A 25,432-nucleotide genomic window follows, 5' to 3' on the forward strand; every position below is an offset into this window, starting at 1 on the left:
CTTCTTTATTTTGAATTCATTTAAATTATGGATCAATTTGGTGACTTTTTAGTGATTACGAAACCCAGGATCTTTATAGCTTTCACTAACATAGGCAGAAGGGTGGGCAGACACTGTCCAAGCTTCCATGTTAATGACCTATGGTCCTGGCTTTTAATACCCATACTATTTTAGTCCAAGGGCTCTCTTAATAATTGTTTCTAAGTAATGTTACTTAGCATTTAGGAAGCTCTGTATATCTTCATACTACTTCATGAACATTAAGGAACATCCTGTTGGTGAGCATTTACCTATGTGAGTAGTCCCAAGGACTTCAATGGGTCTACTCACAAGTGAATAATAAGAATCCCTAGCTCACATTTTTATCAGTGGGTCTCAAAGTCCTTTACAAAGGAGATCAGTATCATCATCCCTATCATGCAGATGAGGAAACTGAGGCACAAAGAGGTGAAGTAACATGCCAAGGTCACTCAGGAGGCAGAGCCAGGAATAGGACACAGATCTTTTAAGTCCTGGCACAGTGCTCTATCCGCTAGGAAACACTGCTAAATTCTTACCTGGGTGAGTAAGTGCTTCCCAGCCTGCCCCTAATTAATCCAGTTAGGATCTGAACCCAGACCTCAGGCAATGCTTTAACTTATTGCTCTATCAGCTTCCTATGTGTTTCCTAAGTCAGAACTTTTCCTACTAAAAGCAGGAAAATAGTAGGAAGGGATGTTACTAATGAACATTATGGTTGAATGAAAGAACATGCTTTGCACATCCACCTGCTACTGGATTACATCCCAATCTCTTTCTTTGACATCATCTTGTCACTTCATACCAAGTGACTTCCTTCCAAGTTCTCATGCTGGGTAATTCCAAATAAATTAATGACTACCATCTAAAATAAACATGTGTGACTTCTAGATCAGTGGGAGCTGAATGACAGGAATTTTATATTATTAGGATAAAACCACTAGCTACTTTATAACACTCATCATGCTGCTCCCAGATTTAATACCTGCCTTTTCAAACAGTATCAATTCACTGAACAAATGTCAGTAGGGAATGACATTATTTTATTTTATTTTCCTTTACAAGGATCATGAACCGTTTTCTCTTTTCAAAATGTACCAATTACCCACATGCCAGCTGCCATGGAGATGCTCTGATTCTATAGTACGGACATTCCGTTCAGACCCGTACAAAGCCTTTCCCATCACAAGTGCATCTGATGTCACAATGGAAACACAGTGGACTAAATTCAGGGCTGGCGTAAGCGGGCGCATTTCTGCTCACCTCAGTGGAACTGCGCTCCCTTACACAGGCTCTGAACAGGGGCGGCTCTAGGTATTTTGCTGCCCCAAGCATGGGACCAGCAGCCCCTCTGCAGGCAAGCCGCCGAAGGCAACCTGCTGCCCTCGCAGCGACCGGCAGAGCACCCCCCGTGGCTTGCCGCCCCAGGCACGCGCTTGACGTGCTGGTGTCTGGAGCCGCCCCGGCTCTGAATTTTGCCCTCTGCCCTAAAGAAGCTGATAAAGTTGGATGGACGTTAGAAAGAGATCTTTCATGTGAAAAATATGTCATTTAAAGAATTAACAGAGGAAAGCTCCCAGAGGCTAATACCATCGATTTGCGCCTGCATTACCCCAAATTCGACCCAGCAAGGTCGGTTTTAGTGCTACTCCCCTCGCCGGGGAGGAGTACAGAAGTCAATTTTAAGAGCCCTTTAGGTCGACGGAACGGGGTTGCTTGTGTAAACACATTCATTATAAAATCGACCTAACGCGGCTAAATTCGACCTAACCTTGTAGTGTAGACCAGGGCTAAGGAGTCATCCTTGGGGCAGGGCAGGCAAAGACTGATTCACCATCTTCCCCCAGGGAACATGTAGTGTGATGAGGGGAAATGGATAAAGCAGGTCAGGTTTCAGGAGGGACCTAGTTTGGCGAGACACCAAAGGTACAGGTGTGAACTGGGCCAGGCTGCTACCAGACAAGCCCAGGACTCTCAGCATGTAACACGGGTCTCAATGTGTGCTCAATAATAATCTCTTTCTTATAACTCTGCCCCGCCCTCTGCACCACTTATGGTTAAAAGAACAAGTTATACTAGGCAATGGTAGCTTAAATATTCTTAGGGTTCATTGCCTGATTAACTTGGCTATGTCCCCTTTTGTGCCAATACTACCAATTTGCATGCTGGCCTCCCGTGGATTCCTCAGCAGAGGGCAGGTCATACCATAGCTCTCTGTAACATGGCAATGCTGGGCACCCTGCAGCAGCATCCACATTATCTAGCTTCTGCCACTATAGACCCTGAAGTGAATTGGGCTAATTTCTGTTTCATTGGCAGGCTTACCGTGTGTGTGTGTGTGCGTGTGTGTGTAGTTCTCTCCCATGCTTGCAAAGAGCTTAGTCTGCATTGATTGAGTCACGCTGTGCAAAGTGCCACATTTACTTATCACAGAACATCATATTCCACTTCAGGAAGAGTTTACCCTGAATTTGCTAATGCTCTTCAGTAAAATATATTCACCTATTCTGCTGTTTGGAGCGGGGTGGGGGAAACGACCCTTAATAAATCCCAATTTAGGAGTAGGTTTATTATTCCAACAACACAGCCCTGGTTATGCTAATGGGAATAATGAACGCAAATGCTCAACATGCCAAGGGGAGATGCGAGCTGAGGATGCTCCTCTAAACACTAAGGGAATCATCCCCATCCTAAGGAAACAACAGAATTTTTATATTTCCAAGACATATTTCTGGCATATCAAATGGGACCCACATACTGAGCCCACAAGCAATGCCTCACTAAAAGGGCTTTGCCTGTGGGAATCAGGTAAGGGCTTGGTGATTTTAGCCAGGGATAACAAATAGATGCACTGTACTCACAGTTAGGGCCAAAACTACCAGCACACCTTATGGGGCTGAGTAGCAGGTATGACCCTCCAAGCCCTTCCTGGACCTTAGTGGTCTACTGGCTCTGGGCTGAGCACAGACCACTGGCTCCCATGACCCATGTTCTAGATCCCATTGTGATTTGCGGAAACCTGCTTTAGAGATGTGCTTGGTGGTGATGTGCAGGGGGGCTGCGAGATCCCACTGTGTGGCTGGAGACTTGGCTCCCATATGCAACAGACCCAGAGAACGTAAGGTGCTCTTGTCCTGAATGACCCCGCTTACTTGGGTTCAGGAACGGAGTATGAGCGAGCCCTACTTAAAAAAAAAAAGAAAGAAAATTATTCCATTGATTTTCAAATGTTCAGAGATTCCCCAGCAGTACAGACTGAATAGGCTGAATGGGAACAATATGGGGCTGATTGTGCCACCCTTACTCAAGTTAGTGGGGACTTACTCAGGGGACTATTCCTCCTTAGTGGCACTATTCCCCCTGAGTAAATGCTCCACAGGCTGAATAAGAGTCATACAATCTGACCCCTTGTATATAATTTCTGTATAAAAACAGGGTAAGTCCACTGAGGAAAGTGTAATATAACCCTTATGGGTTAGTGTAATGTAATATGAATACATAATAATAATAAATGTCGAGTGTAGTGTAACCCTTATTAAATCATCATAAAACTTCCTACCATATGGTGGCAGGGAAAAATAAGAGATAAGGAAAGAAAAAATAGAGGAAGAGAGGGAAAAGGAATGAGTTGAAGCAGCAAGTGAAAAGATCCCACTATTTCTGAAGGATGCAATACCAATGAAAGTCTGCTAACCAGTGGGAAAGTCATTAGTGAACATCAGATCAATTTAATAGGAAGTATCAAAGGCAGACAGAGAGGGTTGCATGTTATCAAAGACAGGGAAATGCAGTATTTTCATAGTAAGTGCAGTAGGAGAATAAGGTAATAAGAGGTGTTTTATTTCTCTTGGACTGCAAGTAATACTTTAATATGGTATGACCCTCAAGGAGCATTCATGAGTTTGAGTTCAACCAAACAGAGTACAGCTTTTCCTGTTATTCACGTGGCAGAGCTCCCACTTGTCGTTTCTTAGTTTTGGCTGAGAATGAGGGAGCTGGGCGACAGCCCCACTAAACCTGTCAGCCAGGCCTGGCATAACCCAGGTCAGGCAATGAAACCCACAACTTTGGAAGAGTCACCGCAGCTTCCACACTGTGCTGACAGTGCAGCTTATAGGCTATCCTGCAACCTGAGTGATTCCTGGCACATTATAGTCAGAGGCTTTCTAACAGGCTGATGCAATATCCACTGAAATCAGTAAGGATTGGATCGGATCCTAAACGCATTTGAATTAAATAAAAAGAACAGTTAAGAAGAAAGCTCGGGCCCTTTTCTCCCCCCACCAGAAGAGCCAACAGGATGGGGTATAAGGCTTTCCCTGTACTCCTCTGCTTCCATCACTATGCTTTAAAAAATAAACAGAGAACTCTACCTCAAAGAGTCCTGAGCCCATCTGCTTCCCCATCCATGGTGGCACAAAGAAAACATTGCCAAGAGATGGATTTCTGTCTAGCCGCAGATAGGGAGTTTGAAGGGCTGAGAACTAGGAGTAGACTCAGTTGGTGATCTCTCAACTTAGCTTCCCATTGACGGCTTCCTTCTGAACAGCCTGGCTTGTCCTGGCACTAGCAGCCAACTTTCCAGGGCATGTGGTTGGATTGGGCTCTTATCTGGTTTATCAGTCTTCATTTTGTTTTCATTATAATGGAAAAGTAAAATTTGTTATCTGAAAATCCAAACATGGTAATAATTTGAGCCATAAAAGTGCCTATCTTCTCACATTATTGCCACTGTCATATACTAGAGAGTAATATCCTCAACATTATACAAATCTGTTATTCTATTAAAATGATAAACCGGCAATGGTTTTATTACACGAGTGGTTTTCCAGGCACTGAGATGCCCTGTACTGCAGACAAGAATAATAAACACATGATTCACTATCACATTAGGGAACAATCCTGTGATTTTGGAAAACTTAGTTGTTGCAAACAAGTAAGTTATTACAGTGACGTCCTCAAGAATTCAAGTCCCAAATCTTACCTATTGTAACTAAATATTGCTAATGTCCAGAGAAAATACTTTGCACTTCATCACTTTGTTGTTGTTAAGTTAATAAACAACGTAAGAAAGGTACTAGGTACTGTTAATATATTCTTTGCAATGCCTTGTAAGCTAGGCTCTGATAGTTTCTTACTGAAATACATGGGAGTTGCTGGTGCTCAGCATCCTCCTGGATTGTGTCACTGCCGCAAAACCAGCACGGGGGGTGGAATCAAACTGACTAACAAACCCTATGCTCAAAATGGTGCTGACATTATTAGAGATGTTTGCACACTAGAAAGGAAGGAATCAAAGCAGTCATATTGGCTTCTTCCTCGGCAGAAAGAAAACGGAGAAAAATAATGTCATTGCTTGCCAAATCCTCCAGTTTCTGCCAACCAGACACAGTTCTTGCTGATTTATCTCTGAGAGGGCTATGGAGGGGACTTTCACTTTTCTGCACTGCCTTGCTATCCATGGGCATTGCTCAACCAATTGCTTAACCTTGATCCGTGAAGATAGGTTTATGTGGGAGTATGGCTTGCAAATAATATCTAGCACATATATAGTGTTTTACATCTTCAAAGCACTTTACAAGCATGTAATACAAACGAATATGCTTTGACTGGCAAACACTGAGTTCATATTTTATTCCCCTTCCTCCCCTAACCCAGCTGAATTCAAACCTATTTTCATCCTAAGGTACCTCATACAAAGACCTGGGGCACAGTTACTCCGTGTATGTGGCTAATGAATAATAGGGTCAAAAAAGTGTATTCAAATATATGTGTCTAAGAAGTCCCAGGTCACTGCATAGATGACTGAAGGCTAATGTTATAAAAGACTACACACAAAACCAATATAAGAAGTCTACATTATTCAAAGAAAAGCAAGGATCACATCAGAAAGAAAAAACATGCCATTCAGCTCTTAAACATTTTGTCCTTGTCATAAAATCAAGCACTGAACAAGGACCAAACCTTTGCTCGTACACAGTGCCTAGCTGAGAACAATTCAATAACACGCAATATGCCTCATACCCCTGAATGCGGCAATGTATGATTTATATTTGTCATTACGATCAACAATAGTTCACACACCACTGAAGCCACCTGACTCCTTGCTATGTGGTGAAGGTATTTCTCACCTGTGGCCAGTGGTGCCCAGATGTGCCTTTGAAGGTGTGAGGACATGGACTTTTCCCTGTGCTGGGAAGGGAGACCTATGGAAGCTAGACTACATATTTCACAAGCTGCCAAACTCATTTCATAGGGTCTTAGAGGGCATATAACCCGGGGAGAGTCCCCAAGCAACATGATGGTCTTGATGGCTAATGTTTGCTTTGTAACTTGAACACTGGTACAGCTATAGAACAGACATGTGACCATTCATTTGCCTTGTGCCTCCATGAAGGCGGATGCTTTTGAACAGCAGTTTATCTATGCTACAAGTGACAAAGGTTTTCTGCATGCACAGGCGGTGGTTTAAAAAAAAGGAACAGCAGGATGTGCATTTGTGGGCCATTTGGTTAAAAACACCGCTTTTGGACCAGATCACTTCCTCTTCTGGAGATTCTTTAGGGCCAATGAAGATGTGCAGGTGGCAGAACATATTCTTTAAAACAGGGGCGCTTCTTGGAAACTCCCGAATCAGTGCTGCAAATGAAATGAGCAGTTTTATTAGCTTCAGGTGTGCCCTACAGAACCCACAGGAGGACAGAGCCTTATGCCTGGTCTTGGTTTTCAATTTTTGTGATTGCTACTTTTCAAGTAAATACTAGTTGGCAGTTGACTGTGGTATTTACATGTTGCTTGAAATTATTAGAACTGGGAGCACTGGCTGTTGGGAGTCTGAAAGGACAGGAAACAGGAAGGAAGGGGGAGGAGTTGAGGAGGCAGAGTGAGAGTTACAGAGGGTGCAGCAGCAGCTTGGTAAAGAGGTTTCCACTGTAAAAATAAAGTCCTGTTGAAGTTTGTTAGTACCTTGCCTGGTTGATACAACATTTTGGCGACGAGGATGGGATCTTCTGCCTCTGAACCCACCTGCACCCTTTCTGCAAAGCCCAGGTGAGCCTTCAATTGCTTTTACTGTCTGGATCCATATGTTTGAGACTTATCTGCTTGCAATCAGTGCTACAGAGATTTCTGAAGTAAGAAAGCGTGTTCTACTAATCCATTGCCTTGCAGCAGAAGGGCAGCGTATATTTTACACTTTTCCTCTTGCCGATGATAAATATGAGACTGCACTCACGGCATTAAAGAACTTTTTTGTGCCAAAAGTGAATGTAGTAGTTAATTGCTACAGATTTCGCCAGTGTGAGCAGAAACCGGGGGAGACTATAATGCAGGATTTTGCTTCCCTGAGGAGTCTGATTGTAACTCGTGACTTTGGGAATATGGCAGATGAGAGGATTAGAGACCAGCTCATTGAGAAAACAACCATGCTTCGTGTAAGAGAACGCTTACTTCTAGAACCACAACTTACACTAAAAAAAGCGATAACTATTGCTACTCAGATTGAGTCAGCTACAGCTGAAGCCAAAATAATGAGCAGGGATACAGGAGGCACAGTCCAGGCTGTGACTCCTTTGCAGAAAAGTTCACTATCGCTGCAGACAAACAATTGCAGGAAGAAAACTAATGAAAAGCCACTGAATCAGCAAATGCAAAATACAGTAAAAGCATGCTTTCGCTGTGGATCCCCACAACATCCTGCAAGCTACACAGGATGTCCAGCAAAAGTAGCTCAGTGCAATCATTGCAAAAAGATTGGTCATTTTGCTAAAGTATGTCGCAGTAGCCAGTTCAATCAACAGGTGCATGCAGTTACAATACTAGATGTTACTGTGCTGAGCATGGACAAAACCACTATTGCACATATTCCAGAACAGATAAAGTGCACTGTAAACGTTTCCACCATACCCTCAGGCAAATCACACTCTATTCAGCTAATGTTGGACACTGGCTCAGCGGTATCTATACAACCTGATTCCATCTATTTGCATTACTTTAAAGATGTGCCTCTTACTGAACCCAAACTTCAGTTGGTGTGCTATTTGAAAAACCGTATCCCAGTACATGGCTGCCTGCCAGCAATAGTTACTTTTGGTGATTGCTGTGTAACTGCAGAGTTCTACATTGTCCACAAAGGCACTCCTATCCTTGGCAGAGATTTATTGGCTGCTTTAAATCTCAGGGTAGTTAATGGACGAATTGATCTTCCTCAGCAAAGCACTTTTGCGGTACACACACCAGTTTCAGCTGGGACCCAACACCAGGTTGAGGAGAAACTGTGCTGTGCTTATGGATTTCTGCATAAAGTTAAAACGCGGAATAATGTGATGCCTGTACGACAGAAATTACGGTGCTTACCATTTTCAGTCAGGGAAGCTGTTTCAGAGGAACTTAGAAAACTTGTTCAAAAGGACATTATTGAAGAGATTAACTCCTCAGAATGGGTTTCACCTACAGTAGTGACGCAGAAGAAGGGTGGAGGCATTCACCTTTGTGTGGACTTAAGGGACCCAAATAAAGCTATTGTGATTGACAGCCATCTTCTTCCTCACATAGAAGTATTTGCAGAACTCCATGGAGCAAAGATGCTTTCTACTCTTGATTTGCAGAGCGCATACCACCAGGTTATGTTGCATGAAGATAGCAGAGACCTCACAACATATATTACACATGAGGGACTATTTCGTTTTAAATGTGTTCCATATGGTCTTGCATCAGCCCCAAGTGCCTTCCAAAAAATGATGTAATTGATTCTGAAGGTCTTATGGACCTGATCCAAAGCCCACTGACATCAATGGGAGCCTTTCCATTGACTTTGATAAGCTTTTGGATCTGGCCCTAAGGCTCTATATATAGTGAGGTCTTAAGCACACGGCTAGCTTTAAGCACAGCTAACCTTGCTGAAGTCAATGGGAGAACTCACAAATGAAAAGTTAAACACATGCATAACCTGGTAGGATTGGGAAAGGTACTTGAACATCTACATGAATGTTATAAAATGAACCCACAGGAGAGAAATCAAAGGCTGAGCTCAAGCCTTGCTGAAAATTAAGGCCTTAATATTTTATTTGTTTTCTTGATCCTCATTTTTGAACATTGTGGACAGTGGAATTGTTTCCTTAATATGCCAATGTGCTGCGCGTTTACCGACTGCTGCAGCCATGCTCCCCTCAAGAACTAACATGCTGCAAAGCTGTGTGGCCCAGAGCTAATGTTAACAAAACAACATTTTTTTCTTCTCTCCTAGGCACAGCAACCTGCTCTTCACCGTGGATATCGATCTCTTCCAGCATTATTAAACCATGGGAACCTGGCCTGGGAAACCAAGTTCCAACTCCAGCAACATAAGCCACGTGAGTCATGCCACTAGCATAGCAATAAACTCTTCCCCTTTTATACATTATGCTTTACACTACTGTAATCTTGATGCTATTTATTCACTTTGTATTACTTTGGCTTTCCTGGCCCCTCGAGAATGCTTATCAGGAGAGACACTCTATGTAATAATGACTAAATAGCCGAGCACCCAAAAATGCATATGTATTTCATCAATATAACTAAAACAGCTTTTAAAAAAGTTTTTCCACACAAAGCTGGGAAAAAGGGTTTGTAATTATATGTGCATTCCAAGTAGTCTACACACAGTGGGGGGTTTAAGGCATTCATATAAATTATACCAATCAGCAATGAAAGGAGAAAAAATGAGGACATCAAATGTGACACTTTCTTAAAACTGATGTACACAAGTACTAAATCATGGCAAAACAGTGCCATAGAAAACAGGGACTAAAATATCATAAAATGAGTTTCTAGCTCCAGCTATGCTGCCTCTGTAAATGCATATGATCAACTTAATGATGTATTTTGAGAAGACATGATAAATCACCGAGTTAAAGGAGTTTGTAGAATATGAATACATTTGGAAATTTTCCTTTGAAGAAATGAATAGTGTATTGTAATGAATAGTGCACAGACTTTTTTGTGTTAAATCATGTGGTTAAACACCACGGTTCAGTGGCTTCTGGTTTGAAGGGGTTACACCAGATGAACCTTTTGGTCCCTTCTAACCCTATGATTCTATGAGATAAGAGCACTATTTTGTCAAATCCAGTCTAACCAGTCCTGGGGACACGTTGGAAGGGATTCTTCTTTTGACTCTGATGGTTGTGGAGCTCCTGCCATACTTGCCAGGGGAATCAGCATAACAAATGTTTTGTTAGGAAACCACAAGTCCTGGTGCCTTAGGATAAGGGACTTTAAGAGAAAATGTAGGATAATCTTCCAAGGCACAAGTGCCATAGCCACTCTTGATCGAACCCCAAAAGATTGCCAGGATGGGTGCATCTTATAACTGCTGCTCATCAGGAGATTTTCAGATACCATTATAAAATACCTTCTGTTGGGCTAGTGAGAGGAACCTTCTACATCAGTGGAGTACAGAAAAGACAACCATAAAATGTTATTTGTGGCTTCTATTATATTACCATCAAGCTTTATTATCACCAGCAAAGTTGCATATACATCATAAAACCATTTAGTGAAATGTCTGAACTTATATATATAATCCTACGATGGTAACCATTAAAATCTCACTTCTGGCAGCAGTATGTCTGTTGCTATTTATTATTGCACGATTCCATGAATACTGTGGTAATATTAACTAGCCCGAAGACATCAATAATGGTACATATTTTAATGGTGATCACCTGGAAATTATTGTGGATAGACACAACTAACATTGAGATGGTAACTTGTTGTTGTCTTTTTGTTCTGTGTTTGTGCCTAGCACAATGGGATCTAGATCCATGACTGGAGCTCCTAGGCACTACTCAATGCAAATAAAATAAGAATTAGAGATAGTAGCCCTAATGTGGACAGATGAAGTGCGTATTTTGTATATACCATTGTCATTTTGCACCCATGCATGCAACCTGCATTTTGCATTAGCAATTCAGGAGTCTGTTTTTGTAAACTGGATCCATGTTATATAGTAAGGAATTTAGATCTGCATTATAAGCAATGATACATAACACTGGGACAGCTTAAAAAAATGTACCGTGGCAAAGCAAATGCATTGCACTGGAGAATTCAGTATCGTTTTCTGCTGCTGCTACAGAGTAAAACAACTCTTAAATAGCCTTCATGGTAATACTACATTGGCTGTGTTATGGTTGTTTAAAAACACACATTTGATTTGCTATATTTTGTGCCTGTAAAATCCCTCACGATGTTGCACACTAGCATAGTTTTTGTTTTCTGGCTTGTAAAGATGGCTATTCCTCACTGATCAAGTTAAGGCATGTTATATAAAGTCCATTTGATTTTCTTGTCAGTTTACGGCATGCCATCTGAATGATACTTCTCTGTTTATTAGTGAGGTGATGATGAAAGTCAAGCCAGACCAATTATTGCAATGCCAGTTTGAGAAAGAAAAAAAAAATCTAGCTCTTTAATCCCTGCTGCTATTTCTGCCTCTTCCTTCCTCTTCTTATTTGTTTGCTTCTTTACTATTATAATTGTCTGGAGTTCAATAACTAACCACAAACTCCTAGCTTTCAACTCCTGCATCTAAACTCTAGTTTTGTGGGATGGCTCCAGTGCTTGGCATGCATGCTACATTAAACACCGGTTACAACAACCAGATGTGAGGAAGCATTCAAAAATGTTATAGCTTGCCCCAAGAATTGATTTGTGTGGTGTTCTTACACAGTTTATTCTATTTTAAGATTGCTTTGTGCAATGGCCAAAGAAAACAGCTTCTTTAAAACTTCTTTTGTAAATGAAGAGAAATTACAGGTTTGGGTAAACAAATAGAATTATAATAGAGTATAATGTAATTTTGAGGCTCCATTTATAGCAAGTGAAGGGGGCACAGACATCAGGTTTGACTTGACTTTCTGTTTGAAAGCTCGGATAGCCTGATCCCTTTATATCTATTTTTTGCATGTTTTCTGGTGATAATTTGGGACTAGGAGCTTTGAGAATCAAAACCTAGAAGAACCAAGTTGCTTCAGCTTAAATTTAATTCTGCAATGAATCTGGTTCAATGCCTTTGAACATTTGCCAGCTGTGGCAGAAATCATCACCGAGTGGAGTATCATTGAGTGATCTTTAAGGCCCTGCATTTTTTTTCCTTGCTGAAAAATAAAAAATAAAGGGTTAGAATTATTTGTGGCCTCACCATGTTTCAAAATATTTTACTCAGAGATACTTAAGCTATTGTACAACAAGGAGGGGTTTAATATTACAGGAGTTCATCCCTCTTCAGATCCACTAACACGATTATGTTTTAATACCGCATCATTGCAGTCTCCTGGGATATGAGAGAGATTGGGTCAACTCTTGGTCAGGAATTAGCAATATGATTGACAAGCATTCATGTAATGCACCGGTCAGTGACTTACAGGTATGCAATCTTTGATTCAGAAACTAACAGAATATAGAAACAAAATCTCTAAGAATCAATATAAAATAACATGTAACTCTAAGATATTGGTAAATTCGCATTTAATATACCAGTTTGCTATTGTAATCAATATAAAGCAAAAATTAAGCTAATTAATCATGCTAATCTTTGGCTGGGAAATTTTAGGTGAGTTGCTGATTTTTCTTACTAGTGTGCCACAGATGTGCATGATTATTTGAAGGCAAATGCGTTAAGAAAAGGTCCCTATCCTCAGGAGCGTACAAATCAATGGACCAGATTCTGTGAACGCTTGCACTAAAAAGTACCGTGCTCACCATCAGGGAGTGAGTACTCGGGGTAAGTACTATGGTTGGTAGTGAGTGTTTGCTGGTTAGAGCCCTATGTCAGTCAAAAGATTAGAGGAAGTGAAGTGACAAAAGGGGGGTGAAATTTGCATTTGGTTGGCAGTGGCATACATCTTGTACTTCCTTACACTCTTCCCATCTAAGCTATGGAGTGATTTACTGAACAGCTACTGTCTAGTCCTAAATCCTGGGACAAATCTCTTTTGCATTTTTCTCTGGAAATCTTTGCATGACTTACCACCCTCCCATCTGTACTAGGAACAGGCCTTTGCATGAAAAATAGATTATTTTCATGAGAAGAGCTGTAGAGAGAGCTGCAAACACAAACCTGCAATGCACAGAACCTTGTGGAGGGGAGATGCACACCTGCTGGGTTGTGCATACATGCACAGCAGATACGCTGGCAACAGCTGCACAGTGCAGTTAAAGTTGCACTGTGCTTGGAAGGATGCGCCAGCATCTGCACCCACTACCTGTTCATAAGGGTCTGCAACACTCAAAAGGGGGCATGTAAGTAGACACACATATACACTGGATGCTTCTGTTGCAGTGGTTCTAAGCCTTACGCACAGTATGCAAATAGGTACTCAGCTGCCATTACTTTGGAGAATGTGTCTACTAGGAGACATAGATAACGCAGTGCTGTGTTGTTCCCTCAACAACCTCCCTGGATGCTAAATTGTATTAAATGAGCTCCACCCACCCCCTAATGCATCATTTTCTGCCCCCAAGCAGAACTGAGCCCTGAGGTAGTAAGTGTTAAGTGAGTCTGGTCTATGACAAACACAAGACTATTTGATCCTGGAGCAGATGAAGATATAAGGGAGATTTAAATGTGAGCTGGGATACTACAGGAAGAAACCTTTTTCAAGTAGAATCAAGGCTAACCTTATTCCCAATGGTCATGTACTGCAGTTCCTACTGTAGAACAGAGGAAGGAATTGTACAAAGTGATGAGGTAAAGCAGTGCCAGCTAGTTGTGCTAGCAAAAGCCAGTGCTATGTATTAGAGGGAGGGGAAAAAAAGCATTAAAACTGTAAAATGAAGAGTGAACATTTTTTTATTAAAACCATCAATGCATGGAAAATATAGGATTAATATAGCCCAACTGACCTAAGCACTGTATAATCCCATAAATGGTGAAAATAAGGAAATATTTGAAGGTTTCTTCTCTTTTCAATATAACATTTCTCACCATGGACTATTTAAATACTATTTTATCAAATCCACATCACTCAAATGTAGGAGCTATTCCATTTCCAGAATAATACAGAATCATAAATCCATAAAGATAGTAATTACAAATAGCTTCAATCCTGTAAACATTTTAGGAAAAATATTCTTTATGTCATTTCTAAACATGATTTAAGTGCTTATAGCAAATGTTCTAGAAATATGGGAGCTTTGTCTTTGCTCTGCCTTGCAAACACAGGACTCATGTTTTATTCTGAGACTGCCCAACAGGAACAGAAACAGATCCCTGCCCAGCTCCTTCCTCTGCACCTCAAAACAAAGGAAAAACAAATGAAACAAAAATCTAATTTCATCTGAGAAGAATTCTTATTTAATTTAGCCCTTTCCCATTTGGATGAGCAGTCAGGCAGGAGATCACTTCTGGGGATACACGGGTTAATTTAGCTTTAAACATTACTATGACTCAAACCTGCCAAAACCAAGTTTTTAATGCATGTGCCAGCCACTTTGACTTTGTGGCCAACATACATCCACAAACAAACAAAAAACCACCTGGCTCTAATTTCTTCCTTCCTTCCCAGGAGATAACACCTCTCTTTTTGATAGAAAAAGTGTTTCACTAAGACCAGATCCAAAAGTGATACCACTTCTCAGAGTCACTGTTCAGCTACCAGTGTTCTCAGGCAGTACTGGGATTTCAGCCAGTGTGGTGACCTCAATCTATAGTAGCAGCAAAGAATCCTGTGGCACCTTATAGACTAACAGACGTTTTGCAGCATGAGCTTTCGTGGGTGAATACCCACTTCTTCGGATGCAAGTGGTGGAAATTTCCTGGGGCAGGTATATATAAGCAAGCAAGAAGCAAGCTAGAGATAACGAGGTTAGATCAATCAGGGTGGATGAGGCCCTGTTCTAGCAGTTGAGGTGTGAAAACCAAGGGAGGAGAAACTGGTTCTGTAATTGGCAAGCCATTCACAGTCTTTGTTTAGTCCTGAGCTGATGGTGTCAAATTTGCAGATGAACTGGATCAATCTATAGTGTTGTTGACACTCCAGAGCAGTTGACACTGGCTATTGAGAAGATCTGCAGACATAAAAGGTAATGCACATAAAGGCTAAGCCACCAGGTCCCAGATTTTTAAATGTATTTAGGTCTTGCTGCACTCAGCATTGCAAGGCCTAACTGATGTAAGAGTCTAAGGTTATGGCTACACTACAGGAGTTTACAGCGGTGGGGCGCTGCTATCATCGCGGGTGATTCCTTGATTCAAGGATGATCTCTACCGCAGATTTACATATGGGTCCTCAGATGACTCAGGAGTCCGATCCTGGAACCACAGATCCACCCGCAGTAGGTACAGACATTTCCTGGTGGGTCAGCTGCCTGCTGGGAGAAAGTTCTCTCTTTTTTCCATCTTCCTCTCTCTCTTTTCAGCTTTGAGGGCAAGGTGCTTCTCCTCAAAGTGGGCCACTGCCTGATGGAGGATGTGGCACCACTGAGGTCGGTTAATGGCTTGCTCCTCCCAGCTTGCGATGTCCACATCAGTTTTCTTAAGATAGGCTTTCAGTGTGTCTTTGTAGCATTTCCTCTGACCCCCCGCGGGATCTCTGACCATAGGAGAGCTGAGAGTAGAGGACTTGTTTTGGAAGGCAAGAGTCTGGCATCTGCACACAATGTCCAGCCCAGTGGAGTTGGTGCATGAGGATCTTTGCTTCTATGCTGGTGACATTGGCTTCAGTGAAGATGCTGGCGTTAGTGCTAGTGCAGACACTCTAAGCCGATGGGAGAGAGCTCTCCCGTTGACTTTATCACTCCAGCCCCCACAAGCAGCGGTAGCTATATCAGTAGCAGAAGCTCTCCCACTGAACTAGCACTGTCCACACCGCCACTTAGGTCATTTTAACTTACATCGCCCAAGGGGTGGCTTATTCACACCCCTGAACGATACAACTTATACCAACATAAGCTGTAGTGTGCACATAGCCTCAATTTCATTTCCAAAAGAAATGTAGGAACTTTGGGAGTCAAAATCCCATTGACAGTCGATGGGATTTAGGCTCAAAGTGCCTAAACTCCTTTTGAAAATGAGACTTAGGTTCCTCACTTGGTTAGGTGCCGCATTGCTGCGCACAACAGTGCCTAAATACCTTTAAATATGTGGGCCTAGGTTTATGTTTAGTGGCCATCAGCTTCAGGTTGCTTTTCAGCAGGATATAGGCTTAAAAGCCTTTTATTCATGTTCTTCGTTCTCCTCCTCTTTGCGAACATTTGAAGTGAATCAAAAGCCAAGCAGCCAAACAAAGAACATTGTTCCGATGCAAGTACTGTAATGTTGTGTGAGTTTGGTTGTTTTTAACATAATCAAAGAAAGCTTCTAACAGTTCTAAAGACTGTGATCACAGTTCTGGGGGAAAATCCAGAGCCTTTGGTATCTAGTTATAAAAATCTGCCAAAGCGGACTTAGGCTGACTGGTAAATATTGATTTATATCGAACCCTCATTAACTTTTATATATGTGATTCTAACATTTCTGTTTTCATTGGCCAGATTCACATTGCTACAATGAGGTTTTGATGTTCATTTTAACAGTTTGTTTAGTTAAATATATTCTTTTAACGCTTTATATTTGCACAGGCTACAGCACTCATTTAAAGGGTTTCTTCAGCATTAAAACTGTATTCATTAGCAGGGACTAGATTACAACTGCCCCTTAGGCCAAGATACAGTTCAGGAGGGGAAATAAGCCAGCTAGAAGTGCAAATTCCATTGCAGGGTTGTGCCTGAACGGTATAACCTGGCCCTAAATAATTATATGTGAGAATGCCCAGCTACTGCTGCTGTGATAGTAAAATAAGGAAGGATTCTCTGTATCTGTACACATGGCCTCTGCTCTCATTACATCAGTGTAGCAGGGATCAAAATCTGGCTCAAGGGATGAAATGATTGCAACAACATGATAAGCTTTGCAGTTATACTGAATATACCCCCTGCCTGAAATGTGCTGCGATGCATGAATTCAAGTATTTAAACTGCTAACTGCACTTGGGAAAAATGAGTTACCGACTTAACAGGTATGTTATGTTCTACTTTTGACTGCTGTAACTATTTGTTTACATACGTCCCAACTAGAGCAAGTCAGAACATTGCAGACTAAATGTATTTTTGTCAAAATCTGCTGTTTTGTTGAAGCTGAAATGTTTGCAGAGGCATATCCATTTCAATGACATTTTTGATGGGAGGGTTTCTGAGATCTAGGGCTCTCTGGTCACTTCTGACCAGAGAGAGAAGGGGAAAAAAATCAAATACTTGATCTCTTTGATCCAAAAATGTACGTTTGGACACAAATCCAGTTCACAAAAGTGTTTGATAAGTTTTGTTTTCATTCCAACTTGTAACAAAGACAAATTTTGAAACCTCAAAAGTTGCTGCTGTGACAAACGCGGCGCTGCTATGTAATAAGCTGAGAATACGGACATGTAACCATTTGATGACCATGGTATGGATCTGCTCAGTGAGGAGACGTTATTGAATATGGGGTTATAAGACTTTCCTGCATGAATCTATTGATCTAGCTTAACAGGGAGCAATGGGAAAAAAAACAAGCAGGAAAGCAACAGTCTAGCTAGAGATAAACAAGCCTCCCACAAACACTGAGGGACAGTTACAGGGCAATGATTTACTTCTACACTCCGGCCCAAAGTGGCACAGCTGTGTTACCATGCAGGGAGCCTACACATCCAGTTAAAAAGCCTTGTCAGGAGAGGAGTTGGGGGGAGTTCAGATTTCAAGGGCTGTCCAGGGTGACAGGCTGACAGAGAATGTTCTATGAAGGGAGGGAGAAGAAGCTGGATGTTCCCCCAGAGCCAGGGAATGGGTAGCCGCAGGGCAAGGCAAACGTGTTGAGATTGGTTTCTTGTTTTACGATGTTTTCTCTTAAATGCTTTGGTTCTAAATAAATAACACGTTGCTTTAAAGAGGCTGTTGGGTCACCGGTTTCCACTGTCATTGCTCCTGACGAGAACACCACTGTGGAATTGGAGCTGAAGTCAGACCTGCTGAGATCATCATGATCGGTACCAGGAGACTGCAGCCCAAGGGCCGCTCCGTGAGTGGGAGAATTGCATGATTCCATCCCAAGAGAGGTGGTGGCTAGGGGTGCAACACCTGAGGGGAGTGCACTGAAAGAGGTCAGAAGTGCTGCTAGCCTTGTAACTGAGACAGTCACAGAACGGAATTGTGATCCTCCAGCTGCCTCTAGTCCCAACCATTATATCAGGCGCTGAGATAATGCAAAGTGCTGTAGGGAAACCATTCCCTCATATCTATAAATCTGTAAATAAAAATCCATACTTAGCAGTGCAAGTGGTTATATTAAAAAGGAGGACAAAATCCAACATAACCAACTGCTTCTTTTATGGCCTGAAATCAGTGGGAGGTTTTCCACTGACCTCAATGAAGGTTGGATTAGGCCTTAAAGAGAGGTCACAGTTCTGAAGTTCATCTCTGTTGCAGTGCAGTTCTTCTTTTGTTTCATGTCACATTAAAGATTCAGCACCTCTTCTCCTAATGCTCTGAAATATAGTACAATCTATAGGAGGGCAGAAAACAGAACTAAGCAGGAGGGGGGAACACACACCTACTCCTCATTAAGATCTAAAGTTTGTCCTTAATGTGCCTGTGAACTCAAAACGTGTGTCTAAATGGAGATATTTTTTTCTGCTACAGGGTAAAATGATTACAAATGTCTCTTTGTGCAAGAGCTTAGTGGTATTTTATGCAGCTGGCATTGCAAAGCTTGAAACAAATCCAAGAAAACAGATTGTATCTTTAAGGTTAGAAATCAAACTTTCTACTGCTAAAGTGCAGATTTCCTGGTAACGGGCTAAGCCGTGATACTAGAAGCTATAGCAAACAGAATATCTACTGCTATATTAAGTGAAGTGTATTGCTCTCTTTATTCCCTATTGCCTTTTTATCCATTCATTCCATTCCCAATCTATCATTAAATGGATACTATCATGTAATTTTTTTTGTTATAGTTTTTCATATTGTATATTTCTCAACATTATTTCTAATACCTACTCAGAAGGCTTATAGGGAAAACCATAAGTTAAAAATGACTAACTTTTCAAACAGACCTGAAAGCCACCTGGTAGTTTTTATCAAGCAGTAACAATAGCTTCAGTTTATATATAGGAATATCAGATCTGCCATAGTGGATCAAATCATTGGCCCACCAAGCTTGGGGACCCCCATCTAGGGTGACCAGATGTCCCGATTTTATAGGGACAGTCCCGATTTTTGGGTCTTTTTCTTATATGGGCTCCTCTTATTCCCCGTCCCACTCCGTCCCGATTTTTCACACTTGCTGTCTGGTGACCCTGCCCCACATCCAGTACAGCTAGACAATGTATTTATTTTATAAACTTCTCTGGCACCTCCCAAGAACTGGAGAGAAACATAATACTTTGTATGCATTTCTATTATTGCAGTTAACAGACTCCCACAAAAGCTCAAGAAACTCCAGCCCCTCCACTTCTGAACCACTAACCTTACCAATAGCCTATAAGAAAGGATGGGTTTTCAGCATGCCCGGAAGGTTAACACATTTGGCTTTGTCTCACTAAGGAAGGAAACATATTCCAAAGAGGAGGACATATGCTCGCAGAATGTCCAGCCAGCAGCACACACTCATTTAAATACACTGGGCTCCAGGCTTTGTTGATCTCAGCCTTGGCAGCATGGTACAGGAAGGGGGACTGTCCTTCAGGTGATTGGGGTCCCAAACCATTTAGTGCTTTGTAGGTTAAAATCAGCCCCTTCAACGCCACCGGAATCCAGCACAGCTGTGGGAGCCATGGTGTTATCTACTCTCCACGCAATGCACTGCCGCATTCTAGTTTGAGCGCTTGAGTAGTCCTAAAGCACAGCCTGTATCAGAGAGAAAAGGCTGCCTGCTCTTAGCCAGAGACAGATGAAAAATGCCCGGTTTTGGCTACACCTGCTGCTGTTTGATCTTTCATGAACAGCCCTGGATCTAATACAACTCCAAACTCAATCCTACGCAGTGGGAACCCTGCAGTGGGAAGCAGAAGGCATGGAAGATGCAGGCCAGAAGAATGGCAAATGAGTCCATGAACTGAGTCTCTTCGTGACCCACAGTCCCGTGTACAGGGTTCGTGGCCAGTATTTCCTGCCCATATGCTATTGGACCTGCTGGCTGCCTTCTGCAGGTTGAAGATGCTTTTTCAGCTCCATGAATATATGACTGAGAAGCTTCTTTGCTGGTGCTGTGAGCTCATTTGCGGAATAGTAACCCACGTGAACAGCACCTCTTGCATATTTCAGTGTGAGGGGGTAGTCTGCCATCTAGGACAGTACTGCCTAGTGTCAACCCACCCCACCACCTGGCATGTTTCTTTGAGAGACCTAATGGAGATAGGGATAGGGAGGAAGCAAGCCCAAGAATGAGTAATGCTTGGAGAAAGAAAACTGGTATTGTACTTTAAGGGCCCAGAGCCTTTCAGAATGGGCAGGGCAAGGCTCCCCTCTCACCCAGCCAATTAGAGAGGAGTTGGGGGATGTGGAACAGCATAAAAGCTGCCTTCTTCTTCCCAACAGGGGAGACACTACCTGGAGAAGGCTGGCCCGCTGAGCCCTCCAGACTGGAAAGTAATTGGGAAGGGTGCTCAGCTGGAAAGTTCTGGCAAAAGCTTTGCAGCTGGCTAACCTAAGGCAAGACGCCTGAGACACGAACCCCACAAAAAGGGCAGAGAGGGAACTCCTGTTTCAAGGAGAGAGATACTGACTGTCTTAAAGCAAGGGGCAGAGAAAGTCGCCAGCAGGACAATACAGCTGCTGCAGTGAAGAGCTGAGACTGGCTTTTAGGAAACGCCTCCAGAGCTGGCCCCAGGAGAAGCTGCAAGGAACCACAAAGTCAAAGTGGGGGCAGCAGAGTCTGCACATCTTGTGAAGATGCTGGTGAGCGAGGTAAAGGTAGAAGCAGCCGAGGGAAAATGGTGGAAGGATTGAATAAAAGAATAAAAGTAGGCGAGAATGGCAAGTACCACATAAAGGCCAGGAGATGGGCTTGAAGGCCATTAGATTTTGAGTTTCCTATTTTCTGTGACCCAGACAGAGGGCTAGGCTACATACGACAAAGGCCTGTTGTGGCACCAGAACACCTAAAGGGAGCATTAGATGGAGCAAACCTTGGCAACACTCCACTTGAACACTAGGAGGCACTCCGGAGGTGAGAGGCATGATTACAGTCCAGTATATTGTATCCAGCACAAGTACATACTATATCCACTACACAGTCATATTGCATATAATTTATACTGAACTCACAATATTAGAAACAATCCATTACATAGTCATGTAGGACCAGATTCTGATACATTTACTCATACAGAGTAGTATATAACTCCATGTTTAGTCTAACTGAAGTCAATGGAACTAACCTGATGAAGAAGATATGACAGTGTAAGCCCTGGTCTACACTGGGGGGGGGGAAATCGATCTAAGTTACGCAACTTCAGCTACGTGAATAACGTAGCTGAGGTCGATGTACTTAGATCGATTTACCGTGGTGTCTTTACTGCGGTGTGTCGACTGCTGCTGCTCCCCAGTCGACTCTGCTTGTGCCTCTCGTGGCGCTGGAGTACAGGAGTCGATGGGAGAGGGCTAGGGGGTCAATTTATCACGTCTAGAATAGACGCAATAAGTCAGTCCTCTCTGGATCGATTGCTGTCTGCCGATCCAGCGGGTAGTGTAGACATATCCTAAGTCAGGGTTTCAGAATCCGGCTCATACTGTATATGGAGTTTGAGTATATACCCAGCATATGCACAAACTGTGTCCATTATATATTTAATATATGATATATATTTTGGTATTAATCCTATTGTCCTGCAACCTCTGTCCTAAGAACTCAATTGATCCCCATTAGCCCAAACTTCCATATTTAGAGTTGAACCTGAAGAAAACAGATTATTTTTAAAGATTCCCCATTTGGCTGGTGACCAACCATGCTAGAAAGCTTGGGGCAAAAATATTGTTACGAAATTCTAGGTCACGAATACCTGCTCAAATATGACCTTGACTTGATCTTTGGCAGGCATGTGCTGTTAATAACAAAAAGACAAACAGTTGCGCATATTTACATTGTTTACCTTTCTCTTTACCTCTGTTCCTGGGGCTCATGCTGCTGGAACTAGGCCCCGATTAGTTTTGCTGAATGCAAAACCTTGTGGCATTCATTAAAGAGACACATGGGGGAGGGGAGGAGAGAAGAAACGAAAAGGTCCATTCCATTTTTTGTCATCGGGCATGATATACCATCACAAAAGAGGGACTGAAGACACTTTGGTGGTAAGCTTACCTCTCCCAGAGGTGAAACACAAAGAGAGGGAATGATTCTTACTCACAGACAGAGCAAATGATTAAATGACAGAGAGGGGAAGATGAAATGTTGTCTTTAAAGAGATGCTCCTGGATAAACGTTGGAATTTTTCACATTCCGAGAGACACTTTGTTTTGTTTTCTGCTTCAAGAAAAACAGAACCTATGGTACCAAAAGCTACAGCATGAATTAACCTGTTAGCATTTGGCAATCAGAGAGAATACCCTGCAGATTCGAATATGCTGCTGGTGGTGGGAATTTTGCTTGTCCTACTAATGCATATCACGCATAAGGACTTTGCAGTCATATTTTCTATTTGCATAAATTGACGTTCTGTTAAAAAAAAAGTATGGAGGGAATGTACATTAAAGATAGATTGTTAGTCTGGCTCAGCCTAGTTTGTATTTTCACTCAAATGAGTGGAGTGTGTATAAATAACACTTTTGATTGCTTTCAGAGATGGGGCTGGTTTCAGCATGGCATTCCAATCACTGTACTTTCTTTTTTGATTCCCTCTGCAGTCAAGAACAATATGGAACCTTTTTGTTAAAGAAGTCTTTAATTTCACATAGTAATTACCTATTTGATCAGACAAAAGGTACCACGAATGAAAGCCATTTACTTGTTTGATGCGAGTGAGATGAGAAGTGTCACTACAGCTGTGAGCCTGTCAAAGAGAAAACACTAGTGGTTGATTAGATAAGCAATGTTGTACAAAGAAAGAGGAGTGGTGGGAGGGAACAAAAGGAGAAAAATTCCAAGTTTTACTCCATTTAAATACATGGAAGGGAGTTAATGAGAAATCCTTCCAAACATAATTAGCATAATTATCCTGAGATACAGCTCCTACAACTTCACTGGGGTCAACCTTCCACCGAGTGAGCGAAACACGCGCACATGCGCAAACACACACACACACAAAACTGGCTTATAAAACAACTAACAGTCTGGAGGCAACTTGCCCTAACACCTGCTGCAGTTTCTCAGACTCATTCATGTAGCAATAGAAATTGTGCTACAAGGATGTGAAAAGTATCATTTGCTTAAGCTGATCCACTACTATTCAGACAATGATTTGCACGGCTTGAAATCAGAGCTACAGTTTGCTTTGCAGAGGGATTTTTTATTTTTTTAAAATTACTGTATCCAGGAACCTGATAACAGAACGTTGAAAACAGTTGCAGAAAGATGCTTTTGAGGGGGGAAATTGTAGTATTTATTAGAAATGGGATGAGGAGATGGTATTTGTATCTAGATACGTTGTTTGATTGTAGAAATAATTTAAGAATGAACTGAGGATGAGGGGTGGATTTCAATCTGTTGACACTGAAATCTCACTAGCAGTCCCCATAAGAATTCCTCCCAAAATGTGGAAATCTATCATGCTTAGCAAGTCTTCAGTCCCATCCAGACCAATACCAGAAGCTGCTCCAGGGACCAACCATTGGACCAAAACAGGGGAGGTGAGGGAGAACGGGTGTTCAGATCTATGGATTCTGATCTCACTACCCCTGCACCAACACTCAGAGTTGCTCAGACCTGAGATTCCCAGTCTGGCCCATCTCTATTCTTTTATGCTATTATCTGAATTTTAGAAGGACAGAACAATGTCCTAGATGGAATACCAATATCATGCCAACAAGGCAGCACTGTATTCTCTGTTTTACACACACAGTATGAGGACTGGTGATTTGAGCTTTCTTTTCCACCCAACTTCCCTCTCCTCCTTTGCTGCAGCTAGCATAGGAGGTGGAAAGTGAAAGGCACTGCAATTTCCAGGAGTCTCTTCACAAAGTACATTTAAAATTGAACCAGTTTTGGATGCAGTCTGTCTCATCTGTGCTGGCCTCTTGGTACCGGCTGGTTAGAGCAAGACATGTTTTTAACATTAACTGGAAATATTTTATTCTGTTGGATGACATATCAAACAACACAGCCCTGACACTTTCATTGCTTAGAAACTGTGCCTGGAGGTACTTGAGGGTTCTTGTGGTCTCTTTCACCAGCATGATATCTGAGTGCTACATCAGAACACCAGAAACCTCAGGATACTTTTTTCATGTCTTTATTTGACTCATAACAGTGACTCATGTAGCGTGAAAGTTGAATACTGGTATTGCTTTCCTTGACACTCCTCACCAAGATAACACATACGAAAAAAGGAAAGCACCCAGATAGCTGACCCCAATTGAATGCCATCACTGGTTCACCCCAAATGCTGAGATACTATCAATACTACACTTACAGCAAAAATGTTTAGTGCCAGAGCAGGGCTGTGGCTTAAAGGCTTTGTGAGAGCCGAAAAAGAATTCCTCCACCTCCATGTGCCACTAAACCTCATAGCTCCTGTACGCACACATCCTCCACACACACCCCTGCGCCTGGCCTGGAGGGAGGAATGGAACCCGCTGCTCGTGCTCTGCCCCCTAACCACCACCTCCATGCACAAGAGCTCCTGCACAGCTGGGCTTCACGGTGAAATAAGAGTTGGCATCCTTGTATGTTGTGTCCTCTCCCACTCCCACCCATGTTCATGGGTGGAGGAAGGCTTTGCCCTACAATGCACGTTCTTTCTTTGCTGGTATAGATGTGCGTGGGGGGGAGGGGGCAGTACTTCTGCTGTTGCTGCACTTGTCACTACTGCTGTACCATCAAGCAGGAGGGTTTCCCTAGATCTGCAAGCAGCCACTGCAGATGCAATGGTAATAAATATGCCTCAGGAGCAGCCGTTCTCTAACAAAGCGAATAGGTCCATTACGGTATCCCATAGTCCTCTTTAAACTTTGCCATCAAAACCTAATTTCACAGCCTGATCAGTTCCTGTGGCCGAATAATTCTCTATATTATTTAAATCATGCTAAAATGAATACATTAACAAATAACACTAATAAAATTCATGGGATCACACAGTGGAAAAAAATTACACTGCATGGAGAATTGGGTTACAGCAGTTACATCACCTGTTGAATCAGATACACTATACATCAAATCAGATAGATGATTACTTTAATTCTATATACAGGCTATTTAATTCGATGCATCCCCTAG

General features: G+C 42.2%; 1 protein-coding gene across 3 annotated transcripts in view; it reads right to left on the reverse strand.

Annotated features, from left to right (window-relative positions):
* Positions 1-25,432, reverse strand: part of CDH4 (cadherin 4) — a 627,456-nt gene that overhangs the window by 164,958 nt on the left and 437,066 nt on the right. The gene's annotated exons all lie outside the window — the stretch shown is intronic.

The sequence above is a fragment of the Mauremys mutica genome, chromosome 13 (assembly GCF_020497125.1).
Source record: "Mauremys mutica isolate MM-2020 ecotype Southern chromosome 13, ASM2049712v1, whole genome shotgun sequence".
Lineage (NCBI taxonomy): Eukaryota > Metazoa > Chordata > Testudines > Geoemydidae > Mauremys > Mauremys mutica.